General features: G+C 44.6%; 1 protein-coding gene across 2 annotated transcripts in view; it reads right to left on the bottom strand.

Annotated features, from left to right (window-relative positions):
* The window catches only part of VAX2 (ventral anterior homeobox 2), a 750,626-nt gene that overhangs the window by 230,753 nt on the left and 497,799 nt on the right, over positions 1-22,074 (bottom strand). The window contains exons 4-6 of one of the 2 annotated variants that reach the window (XR_014978235.1): positions 14,762-14,952; positions 14,588-14,663; positions 13,796-14,238 (exon numbers count right to left, since the gene is read on the bottom strand). The exons of the other annotated variant lie outside the window; for it this stretch is intronic. The gene's annotated coding sequence lies outside the window, so the exon portion shown is untranslated. Of the gene's footprint in view, positions 1-13,795; positions 14,239-14,587; positions 14,664-14,761; positions 14,953-22,074 lie in introns of those variants that run through there. 2 annotated transcript variants of the gene reach the window in all.

The raw sequence follows: 22,074 nt of genomic DNA on the forward strand, positions 1-22,074 counted from the left end.
CTCGGCAGCTGTGAGCACCAGGCAACGCTGAGGAAGACCAAAAACCGTGTACGAGCTTTCCCATGTCAGATGTCGATGCTGAGGGGTCGGTGTCCGTCGGGAGCACCAACAAGCCTTGGCAAATGCAACCAATGCAGAAGTCAGAGAAGGTGCAATGTGGGGACCAGCAAGGTCCAGGGGACGCACCACAAGCAGGAGAGTCAGGGCAGGCGGTGAGCAATCAGGGGAGGCCAAAAGAAGCAAAGATGACCATCAACAGGATCCACAGGCCGGAGGCACTAGAGTCGCAAGAGGACCTCGAGCAGCTCACCAAAAGATACAGGCCACGGTGCAGACGATGCGATGTGGACTAAGGTGCTTGAGGTTGGGGCTACTTGGAGCCCGAAGATCTTGGTGGGAGGAAGCCAACAAGCCTTTGCAACTGCAAGTTGACACGGTGCACAGGGGTTCGGTTCCTGAGGCTCCCACGAGGGATACTGGCCTCAAACTTGGTGAGAGGTCAGGGCAGGCCTCTAGACCTGTGGAGAACCACCACCTGTGTTGCAGAACCTTTCGGACTCCGGAGGAGCTCAGGATCAGCTAATGCAGGGAAGTGACTCCTTCACTTCAAAGGAGATTCCTTCAGGTGTCTTTGATGCCCACAGGCCTTGGAAGGTTCCTGTATGGTGCACAGGCACAGACGATGTAGCAGACTAGAAGGGAGACAAAGTTGAGCCCAAACGAAGTCCAGTGAAGTCCAGAGTGCCCAGGCAGTAGAAGAAGAAATGGTGACTGAATCGAATCTTGTCCCTTGACAAACCTAGGGACCTACACCCAGGTAAGCCCTTAAGTACCCTAAGGAAAGAAAGGGTAGGAATGATTCAAGGGACCCGCCCATGTGAGGGTCTGGACAGGGGGAGGTTACTCCCATGTCCTTTGTCCAGTTTCGCGCCAGAGCAGGAGCCAACAGCTCCTTGAGCTGGTTTTAACTGGACTATGCACGGAGGCACCAAATGTGCCCCTCATGCAGACTTCGTGGCGCTGGGAAGCGCACTCACCCGGTCCCAATAAACTAAATCCTGTCTGGGAGGTGGTCACACCTCCCTGTGACAGGATAACTATAGTTCTGCCTTCCCCTGCTCGAGCTTGGCTCAGCAGCAGGAGGGCAGAATTGTGTGTCTGGTCAGCAGCAACCATTTTGTGCAGTCCGGGTCTAGAAGGCTGGCACCAGGAACACAGAGCCTAACGGAGGACTCTTCTAGTGCTTGGAACCATACTTCCCACACCATTTACGGTGTGGTGGTATGATTCTAACATGTATGATACAAAACATGATAGGATTCGTTGCAGTCAATTTCGAGATGGTCTTCACGTAATTACACGGTGCTCCTCTATATGGTATATGGCTTTTTCACCTACAACCCGGGAGAATGGGCTCCGTAGGCTGTAGGGGTGTCCTGCTCCTGCAGGGGCACCCTCACACTTAGAACCAAACACCCTGCCTTCAGGATTGCAAAGGTCTGCTATAGGCGTGACTTATAGGTTTTAAGTGCAGTGACCCCAGATATAGGAAACCTATATCTTTATTAAGTGGTGCCAGCATCAGCTTACACAGGCTGCAATGGCAGGTCTGTATTTCCATTTTGAATGGTATCCCAAGAGTGGCATAATGCATGCTTCAGCCCATGGGGACCTCTGGAGTACCTATGCCCTGGGTACCTTAGTACCATATACTAGGGACTGATAAGGGTACACCGGTATCCAATCTGGGATGTACCCAAGTACTGAACCTAACAATTTAAGGGAGAAAGCAATGAGACTGGGGTCCTGATTATCAGGATCCTCAGTGAGACTAGTCAAAAACAGCTTAGCACCAGGCAAAAGGTGGGGGTAACCATGCAGAAGGATCCTACCTTCCTAAAAAGGTAAGAGGCGAGCTCTCGGGTCCTGCCCCTCAAACAATGCAGCATTCGATTACCAATCTCCTCAGGTATTTTTCTATTGTTTTGTTTGGGAAGATGCCTGCAATTACTGCATACAGTATGTTAACCACTTACCATACTATGAGATAAGTATATCTCTATACATATCTCCTCTTGAATGCCTCTCGAACCACATTTCTGTTTATTTTGTTATTCAATGATAAAAGCAATTCAAATCTGTTTCATTAAAATCCACTGCTCAATGTATCGGCTTGAATAGGGAACCCTTCATTTCATTGGTTTATTACTCATGCTACATTTGTTATCCAGAAGTGCCCGTCCCCACATCGAAAAGTGCTCAAGGTACCTGGGGTGATGTTTTTAGGCGTTGCGTTTTCAGCTGAAATTCGGAACTCAAATCCATACTTTATGAAGGTCGGCCGTCTCCATTCTCTTATTTTCCACATGCACGTACTAGTCGCTTAGTAAAATTCAGTTAATAAATGACCAAATCCAGAAGCCTCTGTATTAGTGTATAATGTTTGTACTGCCTTGCCTTGAGGGGCTGGACTGCACCACTGAAGCTGAGCGTTCCCATTATTCTTTGAATCTGTGATTCACAGACCTTTTATATATACATACCCTTTTAGACAACCGAAACTGGCTGGAGTGTACTTCCATTGTTGGTGTGTTGGCCAGAAATCACAAAAACCTTGATCTGTATGTAGCGATAACTAGCGCTGGAGTGGATCTCCACGCTACAACCCAAGATGGCAGGTAAGAAAACGATTTCTCTGTAGGGGAACTTGAGTGGCTGTCTGACAGCCTGTTGCTCAGCTCATCAATCAGGTCAGGCAATTTATTGCGAATTCAACTTTGAATGAGACTCTGCATGTGTATTGGCTGGATCAACATAAGGCTCTGTTTTCCTTACCGTAAATCTGACGTAAAGACATCTGGACAAGAAGTAATGAAAAAAATGGTTGTGTTTGTACGGAGCAGAACGATGGATTAGGATGGACAGGAGTGAGTGAAAATCCACTGAAGAACAGGAGGCCCAGGTGGGGCAACATGACTGTCTAAGTCCACCAGTATACATCCTATTGGATGACTGCTGTTGATTGCAATATGCTGGTTCAGTCACCTGATGCCTTTGAGAATCCCAATGGGTCATGACCGTAGATTTTCCAACTGAAAAGGGGCCAGTGAATATGACGATTCAACAGACCCGAGTGCATACCTTCCATCCTATGTCCCTGGTTAATACTGACGGGGTAGCTGTTAGAAATCCCTTCTCCCTTTGCTCTGGCATGTCCTTCCCATCGTCCCTCCCCAGGATGACCCACTAAGATAGGCAGTAGACTACCTAAACCCTAGCCCCTTCAAAAGAATATTGGAAAGTCAGACAAAAAATATATGATAATTCTGAGGCTGCCTCAGTAATATGGAGGGGGTTCTGTAATAGAATGTGGGGCACGGGAGGGCAGCTGCACGCTGGTGGTCCTTGTTGAAGTCTTCTTATCTTGTTATGAATAAACCCGCATTTACTAAAGTGCGTCAGTGGGGTTATTATTTCACTGGCGATGAGTGGCTAAGTACCAGAAGCTATGAAGACAGCTGTCAGTTGGTAAAAATGGGCCACGCCTGATCGATTATCCCTCACATGATATGGAAATTAGAAATTTGGGATAAAGCGCCTTAGAGCTACAAACTACTGCCCGCCAGCTCTGAGTACGGTATCCCATAAGTATAACGCATTGGACACTTTGGAAACAAGTGCAGCTGGGCTTACTGAGTTAATGGTTAAAGGCAGCGCTGAAGCAGACAAGACATCCCAGTGTGAGAAGACAAGCATGCACGGCCCCTCGAGACTGCTTGGGCGGCATTCCACTGGAAGCAAACTGCACTGCACATCACTGAGGAACTAACGTTGAGAGCTTCTTGCTGCCTGGAAAAATCAGAGCCCGCTCAGATGTTCTGAAGAGTACTCCTTTCCTGGATTTAGGCAGCTGTTCATGCATCCACAACATTTAACTGTGTGCTCAGCAATGATACTCACTGGTGATGAGCACACCAATCTAAGTAGCGGAATGCTCACTCTAGCATGTTGGTGACGCATACACCTGTGATGTTGTAACAGTTTAAGCCATGCAATTAAAATGCCATTTTAGTGCATATAATGTGTATAGTTGTGACTATAAAAACAAACAGAATAGTGTCAACAATAGTGGCTAATAAAATAATATTAGAAAGAACTGCAACACTACAATTGTAATTTGAGAGTGATCTGCATTTGATCTCCAACCCCTCCCATCTTACTTCTAAACAATTTATCTTGGCATTAAAAAGAGCCTTAAGAGTTTCTTGGATAGCCTTGCCTTTCACCCGCATGACTTGATGGAACAATGGAGCTATTGTTCCGTATGAAGAGAGATTGTGTCGCAACAAGCTGATAAGTCTTGTCTAGCAGCCCTGAGGTCCTTGCACATTGCTTTTGAGAAGGTTTTTACACCTCCTGTCTGCAAAAGCCCAATCTCTTAGCTCGTTGGAGGTGAAAAGATTCCTCTCTTCTTAACACTTGCTTCTATTTAGCTTAAATCCTCTTTTCAGATTGGTCTTTTGCTGTATGTTATCACAAACAACAATCAACATATACCTTCGCCCACTTCTGCTTCCATGAAACACTGTTGAATGTTTGAATTACAAACATTACACAATATGAAACATTGATGACTGAATCACATATATAAACAATTGTTCGAATCGTACTGACAAATATTAAACAATATCTGCATGCTAACAATACTTAAATGCAAAAATGCATAATAATTAAAGATATGCACCCAAAGAAATTAATATATTAAATGCAATGGGGTTATACAAGAAGAAGAAATGTGAAGACATCACTATTGCTGGCTAAGAATTTAACTCTGAACAAGACCACTGAAATTGTTAAATTACTACAATATATGTCTTTTAACAAAACAACTTGAATTGGAACAAGAAGTTGGTGGTTTGCAAGCAATAAGGGGTTAAGAAAAGAGTTCTACTAGAAAAGGGATGCAAGTAAACAGAGATAGCAAAGGCAGGAAAACAACTGATATGTGTTTCAGCTGTGGGTTTAGAGGGCATTTGGCAGTGGCTAAAAGTGCAGAAAGTGAATCAAATATTTAGAAATGCAAGCAAAAAGGGCATTACACCTGCATGTGTAGAGGTGCAAAAGCAAATATTAGAGGAGAGAGCGTTACCACAGTAGCATTAGGCAAAGACAGTAACGTAGAGAAGAATGACAGTGAGGAGATTTCTCATGCAAGTGTGTGATGTTCATGAGGAACATGATGCCCCATTTTATGATGCACTGATGAATGGGAAGAGCATAAGGGGTATAGGCGATTCTGGAGCAAGTTACACCCTGATTGGAGAAGCAATGGAGGAACTATTCAAGAGTTACATGCTTCAGCCTTCCAATGTGAAACTGATAGCTTATGGAAAAATACACACACAGATAGTGGGGTGCTATGATGCCAAATCATGGCATAATCAAGACTACTGTGGCTGCCGAATGGTTTGCTCCTGTGGTCCTAGCCGAAACAGCAAGGGTGAATTACGTAGTCATCTGGGAGATTTTAAGCAGAGTATTTGGGTAGTTTACCCACCATTACTGAAATGTTGGGTGCACATGAGGGAGCTTCTGCCTTTTCCATTTTGAATCTCTCCTCCGTGTAGCACTAGACAGCCCTGGAGGAGAGTTTGAAGCCACTAACTCTCATTTAATCACTCCAAATGGTGCATACAGGTACTGCTGCACAGCATTTGGTCTTGCCTCAGCATTGTCAGTGTTCCATAGGGAATGCATAATTTGTTAGGGAAGATCACCAATGAGATGTACTTCCAGGACCATGGTTCTGATTACAATATCGGGTGGTCAGACCGCCGACCACTATTGTGGCGGTCAGGAGACCGCCCGACAAGCAGTTTGCCGTCAGACTGCCCAATTACAATAGGACAGCCGTGCTGGAGTCGGTTAAGTGCTCTTTAACATTGCTGCTTGTGCTGCAGCACAGGAAAAGGGCCGCAACACAAGCCACAGTGTTAAAGAGCACTTTGTGCACATCTATGCACTGTGCGCTTGGCACACGGTGAATGGATGTGCGTGGGGGCCCTTGTGCCCCCAAGGCCACTTTGCAGTGGAGCACGAGGGACGGGGGCCCTGTTTGGAGCTCCCAAAGTCCCTTTGACAGACTTTTCATGAAAGTGGGACAACCATTCACAGGCTGTCAGAAAGGGACATCATAATCCCATTAGAGATTGCGATTCCGACAACCACCCCGTCGAGATCAGTAGATCCTGTCGGAGGCAGCAGTCTGTCCCCTGTCCCACAGGTTTCGACATAGTACTCGGACAGGAGCTGGATGTGTTAAAGGGAAGTGATGTTACCCTCAAAAGCATGAACTACAGGATTGCCACTAGTGTGATGGGCTAACCGGGTCACTATATCGACCAAAGTGGTATTCGATGTAAGGAAAGTTTGATGACAGCAATTTGAGACGCAACCAGTTCAGTAAGTAACTTTGCTCATTTGTCAGCTTGGCAGACTACTACACCAATATTATAGCCACTTTTGCTGAAAAAACAGAATGCACTGCTTACTCAAGAAGACTCTGTGTTTGTGTGCCACCAAGAATGTGAGGATTACTTTGCTACGTTGAAAGAGGAGCTTGCAGGTGCCCCGTGTTTGGGACTATTTGGCACCAAGTTGCCTGTTATTGTAGTTCCTGATGCCAGCTGTTACGGGTCGTGCTGTTCTCATGGTGGAGAGGGACAGGCAGGAAGTTGTGGTGGCACATGCCTTGAGATTGTTGAAGTCTTGGAACTAACTTATTTAATAAAGAAGGAGGTGTTGGCATGCTATTGGGCAGTTATGCAATTCAGAGGCTATGTGTGGGATAATGAATTCAAGATCCACTCTGACCACAAACCGTTAGTGCACTTGTTTGCAACAAAGAGAGCAAGGACAGTGACCCCCTGCATAGCCAAATAATTATTCAGGCTGCAAGAGTTCCTATTTCATGTTGAGTATGTTCCGGAATGGGTAGTAAAAATGCGGTTAAACCAGAATTTGGCTACGGTCACTGAATATATGAAGACTAACTGGCCCAATAGGAAGGAGTTGAATGAATAGGTAAAAACATATGAAAAACATCACGCTAGAGAGGTATTGGCAAGATGATGTGTTGAGGCAAGATGGAACAACCCTAGTACCTGAGGGTTTGAGGAGATGCATAATTACCTTAGTCCTTGAGAGTCGTGGGAATGAGTGCGATAAAGAGGTGGTTGAGAGCTTACTTTCAGTGACCTAGACTAGGCTGGGATGTAGAGAATATGGTTAGGTAGTGCACCGCTTCTGCATGGAGTGACAAGTCTCAGAGAACCCCTAATTATGCCTCTGAGAGGACTGATAATATGAGTAGTTAGTGGATGAAGTTAGGCACTGACACCTTAGGGCCTTTCCATACATGGGGGCTGGGGATAATATTTGCTATGGCTTTCTTGGATTTCTACTCACTTTGGCCTGAAATGACGCTTATAAGGCAGGTTGAGGCGAGCAATTCAACTGAATTGCTGGAAGATTTATTCATGAGAGGGGGTGCCTGAAGAGATAGTCCCTGATGTTTATACGCATCTTGCATTGCTTGAGATGAATACATTTTTGATAGCCTGGGGTTTAGACACATCCGGAAAAATGCATATTACCCTCAGAGCAACGGTTTGGAGGCGAGATGAAAAAGGGTCCTGAAGTATGGCCTGCAAGTTGCCCTATGTGGAGGAGGGGGTTGTCAGACATCCGAGAAAAATCAGATCTGGGCATATCACTCTACCTCCAGTAATACCATGGGCAACACACCGTACATGTCTAAGATAGGAAGAGAGTTTGCTCAAAGTGGAGAACGAGTTGGAAGATGAGTGGTAATCTTGGTAAGAGGTATACTTCTAATCAGTTACATGGAGGAGGTTACGTCAGACTGAGACTGGGAAGGCATAGAAAGAAAGGATTGTCACAGGTTTCAAATCTCCTGGATAGAGTTTGCATGGGAAAGTTATTCAAAAAATTGTCAGATGGTAAAGGGGGGAATATAAAGTAGGTGGTGCATGTACCAAGGTGCATGCTGGAGTTGTTTAAGATGAAGGATGTTTCAAACATTCCTGACTTCTTATGAATATTACTTTGTTGTTTTTCCATTGTTCTTATTATTTTTGCATGTTCCCCAATATTTTTTTTATTAGTTTTTATTTAATGTTGTATTTCATATTGTAAGGGATAGTGATATGTTGAACAATGCTAAGTAAGCCAGTGAGATAGAGAGGTTCTGTAAAGGAATGTGGAGGGTGGGAGGTAAGTTGTGGTCTGGACCTCTTTGGTGAAGGTCTGATCTTGGTATAAATAAATGTTGAGGTGCTTCCGCAGGTCATTTCAGGCTCACCGAGAGGACTGCTGCCCACTTTATGTACACTGAGTCATTCCTAATGAGGGAACTAACTTGGATCCACACAAAATCATAATGGGGATACTTATGATTCTTTTGTCCATACCTCCAGTGGCTTACATCTTGTCTGATGGTGCAACTTTATATTATTGCAAACAACTGATTCATTGTCTCAACAGAGTCTGTTCTCAGATGCAATCAGCTCTGGCCAACAGCACATCCAAAGCTTTGTCAGACACACATGCTGGGCTTGATTAAAATTTGAAAACTATTTTTATCAGTACTGTGACTGCATAAGGCATAGGATTCTTCGTGCTAGAGATGTAAATGGAAATAAACTGTGGGATCTCACTACCATAGAAAGTGTGGTAGAACTTACTAAGGGGGTGGCAATTTGGAATACGGGAGTCCTAATGTGACATTTATGTCAGAAATCCATAGTGTTCCCAACACAGAAGCTGGATTTCACAACAGGCCAGCTATAGTTTCATCAAGGTAGCAACACTTGGGGGGCATGGCATCGCCACCAAAGATGGCGGGTGCAAGTTTCTAGTGCTCCAACCGAGCCCTTGCATAAAATCCTGTGGCCTTCAAATCCTTTATGCCCTCTAAGACCCCATCTTGGGCTCACCTTTTGTGCGTAATTATGCTTTGAAGTCTTGAGACCTGGTCCTTCCCGCGACAGAGAGTTTGCGGCAGGGGTCTGAGACTGGAAGGGCTGCGTAACAGGACACAAGAGACCGGGGATGGTTGAGAGCAGCTGTGGTTCAAGTAACAATCCACACGAGCATGGCGCCACCGGCCTGGCCCTTGGAAAGCTGCAAAGGACGAGGGAGCTGCCTTCGACCATTGAACCTACTTCCTTTTTGCAGCCAATGCCACTAGGCCACACACGTGTCGCTGATGGGACAGTTGCGCCCTGCTTAATGTGCACACCAGTGAAAGAGGTGGAACAAACTGGATTGGTGAGATGACGGAGGAGCTCGTAGCTGGCTGGGGGCATCCTGTGAACAATACTACTGTGTTGCGGAGTGGGAGTGTTTGGTGGTGTCCCCTTAGATGTCATAATTTTAATACAACTCCAGAGACACACTGGCGTAGAAGGCCTAAAGAAGAAAACAAGTTACTTACCTGTAACTTCAGATATCCAGTATTGGTATCTTTCATAGATTCACATGCTTCAATCATCCCCGCTGCTGAGGTGGGAGTTTCACTGCAAAAATTAAATATATATATATATAACAGTAGTAAAACATATTATAATAGGCTATAATAAACTGCACAGTCACTGTAGTAGCCCATCCTTGTCCTGTTGTAAAAAAAGAACCAAAGTTGACAAACAGCCAATGAGGCTCTAGCACCCTCTAGAACACTCCACAGAGAGGCAAGTCCCTCAGATTTTCGAGCACAGGTGAGAAGAGTAACATAACAGCAATAAGGGATGCCTCTCCGGGGAGGAGGGTGGGTCGCATGTGAATCTATGAAAGATACCAATACTGGATAACTGAAGTTACAGGTAAATAACTTGCTTTCTTATCCAGTATTGGATCTTTCACAGATTCACATGCTTGAATCAGAATAGATAGCAGTTAACCATTTAATTTTGAGGATGGTGGGTTTCATATGAATGCCACATAGATATCCTTATCATTAGATATACAAGTATATATATATATATATATGTGATGGGAAACAGAGAGGCTGCGCCACAAGACTGTCTTATGGCATACAGCGCTGAAAGACCGAAGTACGTAGTCTCTCCAAAGTGGTCCGAATCCTACTAAGGAAATAGACTCTTTTACACATGCAAATTCCAGCAGAAACCCACTTAGGAAACATAATACGGCGCTCTTTTGGAACTATAATTCCCAGCATGCAATACGGACTGCACTATGCAAAATTCCACTGAGGGTGATTGAACTAATCATGCGTGCCTCCAATTAGAAATAAAAGAGAGCCTTTCTGTCTGGATTGCGAGAAGCAAGCCTCTGAAGAGATGCAAAATGCATCGAAACACGTCAGGCAGTAATCTTTGGAGATCACGGCGGAGAGCAGGAAAATAAGAGCCGAATGGTGGACTTCCAGCAGAGTGCCCTCCCGAAACAGCTTTCGGGCATTTGTTTTAGAAAATTACTAACGGCGGCCCATGTCGTGGGGGGAGCACCATCTCTAACAAGAAGGACCGTCAATGTGATGGGAAACAGAGAGGCTGCGCCACGAGACTGTCTTATGGCATACAGCGCTGAAAGACCGAAGTACGTAGTCTCTCCAAAGTGATCCGAATCCTACTAAGGAAATAGTCGCTTTTACACATGCAAATTCCAGCAGAAACCCACTTAGGAAACATAATACGGCGCTCTTTTGGAACTATAATTCCCAGCATGCAATACGGACTGCACTATGCAAAATTCCACTGAGGGTGATAGAACTAATCATGTGTGCCTCCAATTAGAAATAAAAGAGAGCCTTTCTGTCTGGATTGCGAGAAGCAAGCCTCTGAAGAGATGCAAAATGCATCGAAACGCGTCAGGCAGTAATCTTTGAAGATCACGGCGGAGAGCAGGAAAATAAGAGCAAAATGGTGGACTTCCAGCAGAGTGCCCTCCCGAAACAGCTTTCGGGCATTTGTTTTAGAATATATATATATATGGTGGACTTCCGGCAGAGTGCCCTCCCGAAACAGCTTTCGGGCATTTGTTTTATATATATATATATATATATTTTCTAAAACAAATGCCCGAAAGCTGTTTCGGGAGGGCACTCTGCTGGAAGTCCACCATTTGGCTCTTATTTTCCTGCTCTCTGCCGTGTTCTTCAAAGATAACTGCCTGACGCGTTTCAATGCATTTTGCATCTCTTCAGAGGCTTGCTTCTCGCAATCCAGACAGAAAGGCTCTCTTTTATTTCTAATTGGAGGCACACATGATTAGTTCAATCACCCTCAGTGGAATTTTGCATAGTGCAGTCCGTATTGCATGCTTGGAATTATAGTTCCAAAAGAATATATATATATATATATTCACTGAAAAAAACATAGGTTACAGGGACGTTATAGTTAGTTGGACATTTCACTCGTACAAAACCAGAGAAATTCCGCCATTATAGTTAGTTCAGCTAACTATAACTCGCGCCCCTGCAATGCACTGCTGATGACGTCACATATTACATCATTCATGACATGGTCAGTCCTCTTGTATAGGTCTTATTCTGAGACGAGAGTATGGTGCCATTAGAATTGTAGAGGACATCATGCCCAGTAGAGATTTTATCATTCTCATAGAAGTGAACTTTCTTCCTCTTAACTTTGTTGCTAGAGAAATTAGGTGTGATTGCCTTTCTGTGGACCAAAATGCCTTGTCTTGGATAGTGCCCAAAACTGCTCCTAGAAAGAGCGTCCTTTGAGACGGATGCAGAACTGACTTTTGAAAATTGAGAGTTAGCCCCAGGGAATGAAACATTTAAAGGCAAATTGAAGTTGCTCTTGTGGCTTGTCGAAAAGACGGTGCTATCACTAACCAGTTGTCTCTGAAAGGGAACAGCTGCAGGCCCTGCAGCCTGAGATGAGCAGCAACTGGAGCTAGACATTTGGTAAATACTCTTGGTGCTGACCGCAGACCAAAAGGGAGAACTCCGAACTGAAAATGAGCACCTGCCACAGTGAAACGGAGAAACTTTAGATGTTTGGGATGGATAGGGAAGTGGAAATATGCATCCTGCATATCTAGTGTCGTCATGAAATCTGCATGATCGAGGAGCTGCAGAATTTCCTGGAGAGTGAGCATGCATAAGGACTTTTTCTGCAGATATTTGTTTAATCTCCTTAGGTCCAGAATTGTCCTCCACTCTCCCGACTTTTTCTTTATCAGAAAGAAACGGGAATAAAAACCTTTTCTAACTTGAGAGTATGGCACTCTTTCTACAGTTCCTTTTCAGAGCATAATTCTGGCTTCTGTTCTGAGGAGATTGAGATGAGGGGGAGGCTTCTTTAGAGGCAGGTGAGGCAGAGGGATATTTATGAATTCTAGGGTATGACCATATTTTACTATGTCCAGGACCCATTTGTCCGAAGTGATTTTCTTCCATTGGTCGAAATGTAAAGAAATATTTGTTGTCCTGGGGTTGATGCATGGCCGAATTGTTACAGGTGCTGGGGAGGTGTCACTGCTTTCTGGAATTGTCTCTGGCCTGCGGGGCTGCTGTCTTCTGTTTTGCTGTCTGGAGTAAGCGGCAGCAGCGGGGGCTCTATATGATTGTTGTGGTTGATAGCCATATATCTATATTGATAAGCCTTTGGTAGCTCCCACAAAAGGAGTATGCCCCTCTGCTACGGGTGCCTTGAAAATGTATATTTCTGTAATGGAGCATACCTAAAGCCTTAGCTGTGCACATGTCCTTTTTAATCTTCTGTAAGGCATCGTCAATGTGTTTGCCAAACAGTGCATCCCTTTTGAATGGCATGTCTAAGATTTTTATCTGCACCCCAGGACTAAAGGTGGTAGACTTAAGCCATCCTTGGCGACGGAGAACTGCTGCCCCAGCTAGCTGCCAAAAACCTAGAGAGCCAAATCCATGGAGATGTCAATGATTTCAGATGCTGCCCTTTCCCCCTCAAGCAGAATTTTTCTTGCCTCTTGCTTTTTGTCATCCGGCAAAAACGCGAGGTACGGAGCAACATCTAAACACATTTGGTGGTTGTATCTTTCTAAAATGGCCAAGGAGTTTGCTGCATGCACATAAGCACCTGCCATGGTGGTGAATCTTTTTCCAATATTATCTAGTCTCCTTCCATCTTTATCAGGTGGTGCAGTTATGGGCACTGAAGTATTTCTAGATCTCCGTTGCGCAGCTTGGGAAATAACTGAATCCGGCTTAGGTTGTCCGGTCAGGCATGCAGGGGGCCTTATATTTTTTGTCGATTCTGGGAAGAATTGCAGGTACAGAGTAGGGGTTCTTCACGATTTTAATGCCCTCTTCCCAAATATGATCAATTATGAGAATAACAAATAGCGCAGACATATTTCCTGTTCTGGTTCTTAAAATCATATTAAAAGCAGTCAGACTGCTTAAGAGGCATGGGAAGGTGGAACTGATTTGCCGCTCTTTCCATAATGGCATGCAAGGCCCCATTGTCCTCAGGAGGAGAATCAACTGCCTGAGGAGCCTGCAGAGAAGGTGTTGGAATTAAATAATCCTCCTACTCATCAATGGTAGTAGGTGTTTTAGGAAGATCAGAGAATCACTCAAATAGGAGATCCCCTGCCGGTGTACAAAGTCATTTAGTGCTGGTAGTCACTGATGCTCAAACATACGTCTGAAAAACCTGGCCTTACAAAATATGATAAACACTGTATGTATCAAACATATCAAATGTGTTTTATTTATACATTAGAATTTTTAGTTGTGATCAGATCATAATTAGGATAATGACAAAACAAGCCCAAGCACATCCTACCTCACGCACACACAATCGTTCAAACAAACGGAAGCATACCCACAAATACTCAAACGTCCTAAAAACTCAGGATTCACGGTTGAGTAACCAATTGATATATATGCCACAACATATACCCACACAAAATACACAGATAAAATATCACATGACTTTGGGCTATACAAGATAAATACAGTGAAAGAAGTCAATACATAAATAAGCACAAGAGCAGCTTAATCAAGTGATATGATACTTCATATTTAGGATTACAGTTCATCATTGGGGGGAAAAATAACAAGGGGTACATGTTATTGCCAATGTTGAATTCCAGCGCCGACGCACGTTTCGGTGATAGACCCCAATCTGGGTCTCACCTTCTTCAGGGCGCACTGTTCACGTGTCAGAACACGGGAGGATATGCCTGGAGAGATAAAAAGAGCTAATCTGGTTCATGAAGCTAAAGAATAAACAAACAGAGAACAGTGTACCATACATAACACATCTGATACAGACTCAATCAGTAAAGGTGGAAGGCACAAGTACAGAATGTATAAGAATAAGATACCGATGAGGGAGGAAGACGTGCACTTAAGAGATGAATGCAAAGGCAAAGAAAAAGACCAGGCCCTAACAACTCGTGAAGAGCAGTAGAAAGCTCAGCTGTGTGTGGTACACCCGTGCCTAAGAAGATTGGTGAGAGTGAAAGGTATGGGAATCAAAATGATCCCCATGCTCTAATGAGACAAAATCAAAATCCTGGACAGGAGTACCTGGAACGTGTATTCACGGAATTTTCAGCCAAAGGCCCAAATGGAGGTGAAGGTTTCAAAAACAAAGGGACCAAATCTGCAAATATAGTAATAGGAACGGGCAAGCTATTAGAGGGTCTTAACAGAAGGTATAAAAGGGTAAGCAAAATGCCATATCACGGTCCTCAAACTTACCGATGGGGAGGGTGGCGTCACGGAGTGTAATAAAGGCGGAACCGTCAGGAGTCAAATAATTGCAGAATAAGAGGCCCAAGTATTTAGTGGAATGCAAAGAGTCATCTTGGGGGCTGCTCGCATCACCTTCTCAGAAGTCCCAGCTCAGAACGTACAACAAAGTCCAAGGAAATGTGGACACTGATATACACCTAAATAGAGGACAAGCAGATGTTAATACCATGGCAAATCCGTAAATGAGACTAAAGATGGACATATACTAGCGAGAAGGTAGTCGCTAGCAAAAAAACAGAAGGTTCTCGAGGAGGAGCGCGACGGTTGCAATGTAGCTGTCCAAAGCCACCCACTAGGGACAAAGGATAAAAGGGTAAATAAGGGCAGAATACCGCAGGTGAACGCTAGAAACACATGGGGCAAAGGCCGCTGGGAAGCAAAGGGGAAAAATCACGGCGGCTCAAAGATATCCATCCAAGGAAACGGAAATAGTGAAAAACGCACTAATGGCTCTATGAAGATGAGGCTGGGAGGGCTTACCAGTACGGAGAGGCGAGTTCAGCTGCAATCAGCAGTCAAGCGGGATACCGGCCAGTACCCAAACAACGGTGCGGCTGGACGGCATAGGCTGGTGATTAAATACCCAGTCTGTCCGCAGCACCTTCGCTGTTGTGCACAGAAACGAGGTAGACAAGCTCCTCCTAATGGGCACGCCCCCTACAGAGTAGAATGTAGCGCGAAAGACGAACTAGTGCGGGCGCCATGTCGAAATGAACGCCTGGAGTGAAAAAAGCTAAATGAGACATATCAGAGGTTCATAAATAAGAATGAAAACTATTAATGGGGGCTGAGGAGAAAATAATATTGTACTGGACAAATAAAAGGAAAAAAACAGGAATATATTTATAAAAAAAAGAAAGAGAAATAATAAAAAAAGATAGTGCTTAAAAAAAGAAAACAAGAACAGGGTTCAGAGGCTGCAAGAAGGAAAGAATTCCAAGCCTCTTAAAGGGTAAAGGACATCACAACATGATAGGGTCAACCCAACAAGGATCCTCAAAAAATTAATAAGGAGGAAGAATGTGGTCAACCCAAGAAGCACTGGGCGGTCTTAAAAGCGCACAAGGGGTCCCAAGTCAAGCAACGACTACACTGGACCAACAGATAAATAGGCAGGGAACAAGGGGGACGGGCAACATGAGGGGTTATAGGAAGGCATTCTGCCATGGTAAACTCTCATTGAGGCCTTTATTTTTGGTGTTGAGAGTATAGATCCAGAATACTTCCCTTTTCCTACGCGTAATCGCCGCATCACTCCCCATTTGAGGTCGCACTTTTTCCAAAATTGACCATCTAAGATCGCCCTCGCCATGGTTGGACTCTAGCCAGTGGCTAACTAATGGTGAAGTTTGTTTGGATAATCTAATGTTGGACTTGTGCTCACCAATGCGTTTCCTACATTCTCTCCCGGTTTCCCCTACATAGGCCAAGTTGCAGGGACAAAGTATGATATATACAATATTAGATGACCGACAATTGGTCATTTCTTTAAGAAACACCGTTCTTTCATTGACTCGGATCTTATCACTAACAATGGCATTAGGGCAGGCTTGGCATGAACCACATTTGTGGTTCCCTTTAACTGGTTCGCCCCCTGTGATGGATTTATTCTCAGGTCTCTTTGCTCTCGCCAAGAGGTTCCTGAGATTTTGGTTCCTCTTGAAGGCAAAAAGGGGCCTCAACAGTTTCTGTTCTTGTTGATCTAGATTAAGGAGGTGCCATTGCGAGTTGATGATCTGACGTAACTTATTATCAAAGTTGGAATGTTTAGTCACACAGACAAGTCTGTCAATCTGTTCTTTGATTCTAGGTCTAAACATTGCGTCGCGGTCGTAGTATCTAGCTCTCTTGAGGGCGTCCTTGATCAATTTGGTAGGCTAGCCCCTCCTCGCAAGTTTGTTCCTAAGAATTTCAGCATGCATCATATAGTCCTTGATGGTGGTACAATTTCTCTGGAGACGGAGAAATTGACTATATGGGATGCCATACTTCTGGCATCGAGGATGGACACTGCTGAAATGCAGTAAGGTGTTTGTTGCAGTGGGTTTGGTGTAAAGTCATACCGATAAGTGGGAGTTTTGCTGTTCAATCCACACGTTGAGGAATTCAACCTGATGTTACTGGTATATACAGTGAATTTGAGATTCGAATCAGCTGCATTGATCGATATTGTGAATTTGTCTAAGGTGTCCTGGTCGCCTTTCCAGACGAAAAAAACATTGTCAATAAAGTGCGACCAGTGAAAAACGTTCTAGGAACATGGGGCCATTTCGTAGTAGATGTTCTGCATTTCAAATTGCCCCTTATACAGACAGGCTACACTGGGGGTGCAGGCCGCGCCCATACTGACGCTCTGTATCTGTTGAAAGAAACTGGAGAAATCACAAGAGGAGAAACCCTATATTGACAAATAGGGACGGGATAAAGTATTTAGAAAGTAAAACAAATCCCTAACCAAAGGGAAATTATAAATGTGCTACGTAGTAATATCTAAAAGTTACATCAATCAAATACTTTTGACACAGTACGTTATTTGTTCGGAACAAAACCCAGGAAGACGATCGCAGGGAGGCCGAAGTTCTTATATCAGATTTTAACTTTTGTACTGTAATGCAAAGATATACCAAAGGGGATGAAGGGTGGAGCGTTTGAGTAAATCAAACACTCACACCCAGTCAACTGATCTGGGTTTAATCCATCATCATTCTTTAGCTCACTCCACCACCCCAGTTCAGACATGGCCATATGCAAATCAGTCTGACCCTGTGCCTCATGGGAACAGTCTAGCCCGAACTGCCAAGCCATGTCTTCCCTGGACCGGAAACAAGCATCCTGGGACCGGTTTCGGGTTCATAACCCTCACCAGCCACGCTATCTTGAATCCAGTGGCAAAGTGAGCAAGGGACCCACGTCTGGGCATACCCTGCCAACTTAGGGCGAACAAAGCGATACCAAAGGGGATGAATGACGGAGCGTTTGAGCAAATCAAACACTCACCCTCAGTCAACTGATCTGGGTTTAATCCATCATCATTCATTAGCTCACTCCACCACCCCAGTTCAGACATGGCCACATCCAAATCAGTCTGACCCTGTGCCTCATGGGAACAGTCCAGTCCGAACTGCCAAGCCATGTCTTCCCTGGACCGGAAACAAACATCCTGGGACCGGTTTCGGGTTCATAACCCTCATCAGCCAGGCTGTCTTGAATCCAGTGGCAAAGTGAGCAAGGGACCCACGTCTGGGCATACCCTGCCAACTTAGGGCAAACAAAGCGATACCGAAGGGGATGAATGATGGAGCGTTTGAGCAAATCAAACACTCACCCCCAGTCAACTGATCTGGGTTTAATCCATCATCATTCTTTAGCTTACTCCACCACCCCAGTTCAGACATGGCCATATGCAGATCAGTCTGACCCTGTGCCTCATGGGAACAGTCCAGCCCAAACTGCCAAGCCATGTCTTCCCTGTACCGGAAACAAACATCCTGGGACCGGTGTCGGGTTCATAATCCTCATCAGCCAGGCTATCTTGAATCCAGTGGCAAAGTGAGCAAGGGACCCACGTCTGGGCATACCCTGCCAACTTAGGGCGAACAAAGGGATACCAAAGGGGATGAAGGACGGAGCATTTGAGCAAATCAAACACTTACCCCAGTCAACTGATCTGGGTTTAATCCATCATCATTCTTTAGCTCACTCCACCACCCCAGTTCAGACATGGCCATATGCACATTAGTCTGACCCTGTGCCACATGGGAACAGTCCAGCCCGAACTGCCAAGCCATGCCTTCCCTGGACCGAAAACAACCATCCTGGGACCGGTTTTGGGTTCATAACCCTCATCAGCCAGGCTATCTTGAACCAGTGGCAAACTGAGCAAGGGATCCACGTCTAGGCATACCCTGCCAACTTAGGGCGAACAAAGCGATACCAAAGGGGATGAAGGACGGAGCGTTTGAGCAAATCAAACACTCACCCCCAGTCAACTGATCTGGGTTTAATCCATCATCATTCTTTAGCTCACTTCACCACCCCAGTTCAGACATGGCCATATGCAAATCAGTCTGACCCTGTGCCTCATGGGAACAGTCCAGCCCGAACTGCCAAGCCATGTCTTCCCTGGACCGGAAACAAGCTTCCTGGGACCGGTTTCGGGTTCATAACCCTCATCAGCCAGGCTATCTTGAATCCAGTGGCAAAGTGAGCAAGGGACCCACGTCTGGACATACCGTGCCAACTTAGGGCGAACAAAGCGATACCAAAGGGGATGAAGGACGGAGCGTTTGAGCAAATCAAACACTCACCCCCAGTCAACTGATCTGGGTTTAATCCATCATCATTCTTTAGCTCGCTCCACAACCCCAGTTCAGACATGGCCATATGCAAATCAGTCTGACCCTGTGCCTCATGGTAACAGTCCACCCCGAACTGCCAAGCCATGTCTACCCTGGACCGGAAACATGCATCCTGGGACCTTTGGTTTTGCAATGCAAAGAAAGCAGCTTCAGCAGACAACATTATAGACAACAAAGAAGTGAAGCTGGATCATAGCCCTTCTAACTTGCTATCAAAAAAGAGGCCTTTTTATTGGACACCATTGTATGGTTATCAACCTATCGGTGGCTCCCTGGATCGATTCGATTTAAGAATTAAAGAAATACACCATCCATAAGGCAATTTCATGGTTTGTATCATATAACCATAAGAAAGTTTCTGAGTCGAATTTATGGAAGGAAAAATTGAGACAATTTTTTTAGTAGAAAACTCTGTCCTGAAGAAGGTGGTAAATCTAATTTGCACCGAAACACCGCGTCGACTTTGTGTAGTTTTCCTGTTTTTAACCGACAATATCTGTACAGTAAAAAATGTATTGTTTCTGGGTGTTTTTAATGGATATTGATTTTAATGATAATCATGAATAAAAATGGACTTTGTATTTATTTTATATCATCAGAAATCGTTTGTGTGATATCTGACATATTTTATTGATATGAGTGCTAGATGTAAAGAAATATAGGTAAAATTTTGTTCCGCACAAATACCGTACTGTGTCAAAAGTATTTGATTGATGTAACTTTTAGATTACTACATAGCACATGATTCCAACAACAAAGACTTACATTTATAATTTCCTTTTGGTTAGGGACTTGTTTTACTTTCTAAATTCTGTTGAAAGAAACTGCCATTAAACTCAAATAACAATCTCCAAACATTGGGGGACAAACGTCGAATTGGTGACTGATGGGTCGGTTTTAGGAAGTTCACCTTCCTCAGCGACTGTTTCGTCATCATCATCATCCTGCATCCTCTGATCTTGAAGCACAGGCAAAGGATCCTGAGCCTCTGTTGTAGGAACTGAAGATGCTGCTGAATCTGAAGCAGGCAGAGGTAAAGTTTGTTTTTGAACAGAAGCTACTGCAGTAGGGAAACGGGTATGGTAATCCTGCAGCATAGCTGTCAAGTTCTGCACTAATACCACCGGCATTTGAATCATAGGCTCTTGGCGAGCCATCAATACTTGAGGTCTTTCCATAGGTTGATAGTGTGTGCCATAATAATCATCCTCATCTTCTTCCTCTTGGAACTTTACGTGGAGTTGAGAGGGGCTGCGGGCTGGACTGAACAACCCATCATCCTCAGATTGTCGTCGTCATTGATGAAGTAGTCTTGGTCGACGGTGAAGGCATCGACAAGCGAGGCACCGTCGACGGCGGGAGTGCCGCCGACGGGAGAGACGTCGACAGAGGTGAGACTGTCTGCGGCATTGTCGACGGTGTAGTAGCCGACGGCAAAGAGGTTATTGACAATGGCACAGTCGTTTTAGACAAGGAGGAGGTCTCTGACTGAGTCTTAGGCTGTTTGAAGGCAGTTTTTAGGGGCGTTTTTGAGGCAGTTTTTTCCCCAGATTTCTCCTCAGAAGAAAATGGCAGCTTCCCTTTTTTAGAGGTAGAATGCAGAGCCTCATGATGTGACTTTTTTGTACATTTTTTGTGTCCTTCAGGGGATTCTTCAGACCTGTCCCTTTTCTTAGTCAGATGGACTGACGCCTGAGAACTATCACTGTCTTCATCAGCAAACACCACAGAGGTTTTAGATTTTAGCCGCTCCAGCCAAATAAGTAATCTGCTTTCCCTGTCTTTTAAGGTTTTAGAAGAAAAAGTCCTGCAAATCCTACAGTCTTTAACTTTATGAGCAGGGTAAAGGCAATATATACAATCGTTGTGGGGATCTTCAAAATGCGGCCTCTTCTTCCCACATGACCCACAAGTCTTGACTAATCTTTTTTTTTGAAGTATCAGATATTCTATACTCACAAAATCCAACAGATGAAAGAAAACTGAGCAGAGCTCAGGGAGACTCCCTGTCACACGACGTGCAGTAAAACATTTGAGGGACTTGCCTCTCTGTGGAGTGTTCTAGAGGGCGTGATTGGCTGTGCTTCAACTTTGGTTCTTTTTTTTACAAAAGGACAAGGATGGGCTACAACAGTGACTGTGCGGTTCATTAAAGCCTATTATAATATGTTTTACTACTGTTATAAATATATTTTATTTTTACTGTGAGACTCCCACCTCGACGGCAGGGATGATTCAAGCATGTGAATCTATGAAAGATCCAATACTGGATAACAAGTTACTTACCTTCGGTAACACCTTATCTGGTAGAGGCTCTACCTAGCCACAGATTCCTTACCTTACAATATTCCCCAGGCAACAGACTGGATCCAGAAACGTTTACGATCAGTACTACTGCACGTCAGTGGGTACCATCGCTCGGCTTTGTATGGTATTGTCTATGCTGGAAATGAAAAGCGCCTATATAGGCATCACCCCAGCATGCTGAAGTCAGTTTCTTTTTTTGCAACTTCCATGCCAGAAGTGCAGAGCCACGAGGAACACTGACCACGGGTGTGGGAAGCCCAGGTCCTTGAAAGGGTTAACCCTTTACACTATAATAAGTTCGCAGAGTAGGAAGGATGGGTCGGTAAGGAATCTGTGGCTAGATAAGAATCTACTGATAAGGGTTTACCAAAGGTAATTAACTGGTTCATCTGAAAGAGACTTCTAGCTGCAGATTCCTTACTGTATGGTACATACCCAAGCAATACCTCCCCTGAAGTGGAACAGCGATATGGATTACACTAAAAAGGCAAGCAGGACCGAAAAGGTAAAGTGACCATCAAGCTGGACTTGACTGTCCAGGCAGTAGTTTTTCGTAAACATGTGCAAGGAAGCCCGCGCTGTTAGCTGACAGAT

The sequence above is a fragment of the Triturus cristatus genome, chromosome 2_2 (genome assembly GCF_964204655.1).
Source record: "Triturus cristatus chromosome 2_2, aTriCri1.1, whole genome shotgun sequence".
Taxonomy (NCBI): domain Eukaryota; kingdom Metazoa; phylum Chordata; class Amphibia; order Caudata; family Salamandridae; genus Triturus; species Triturus cristatus.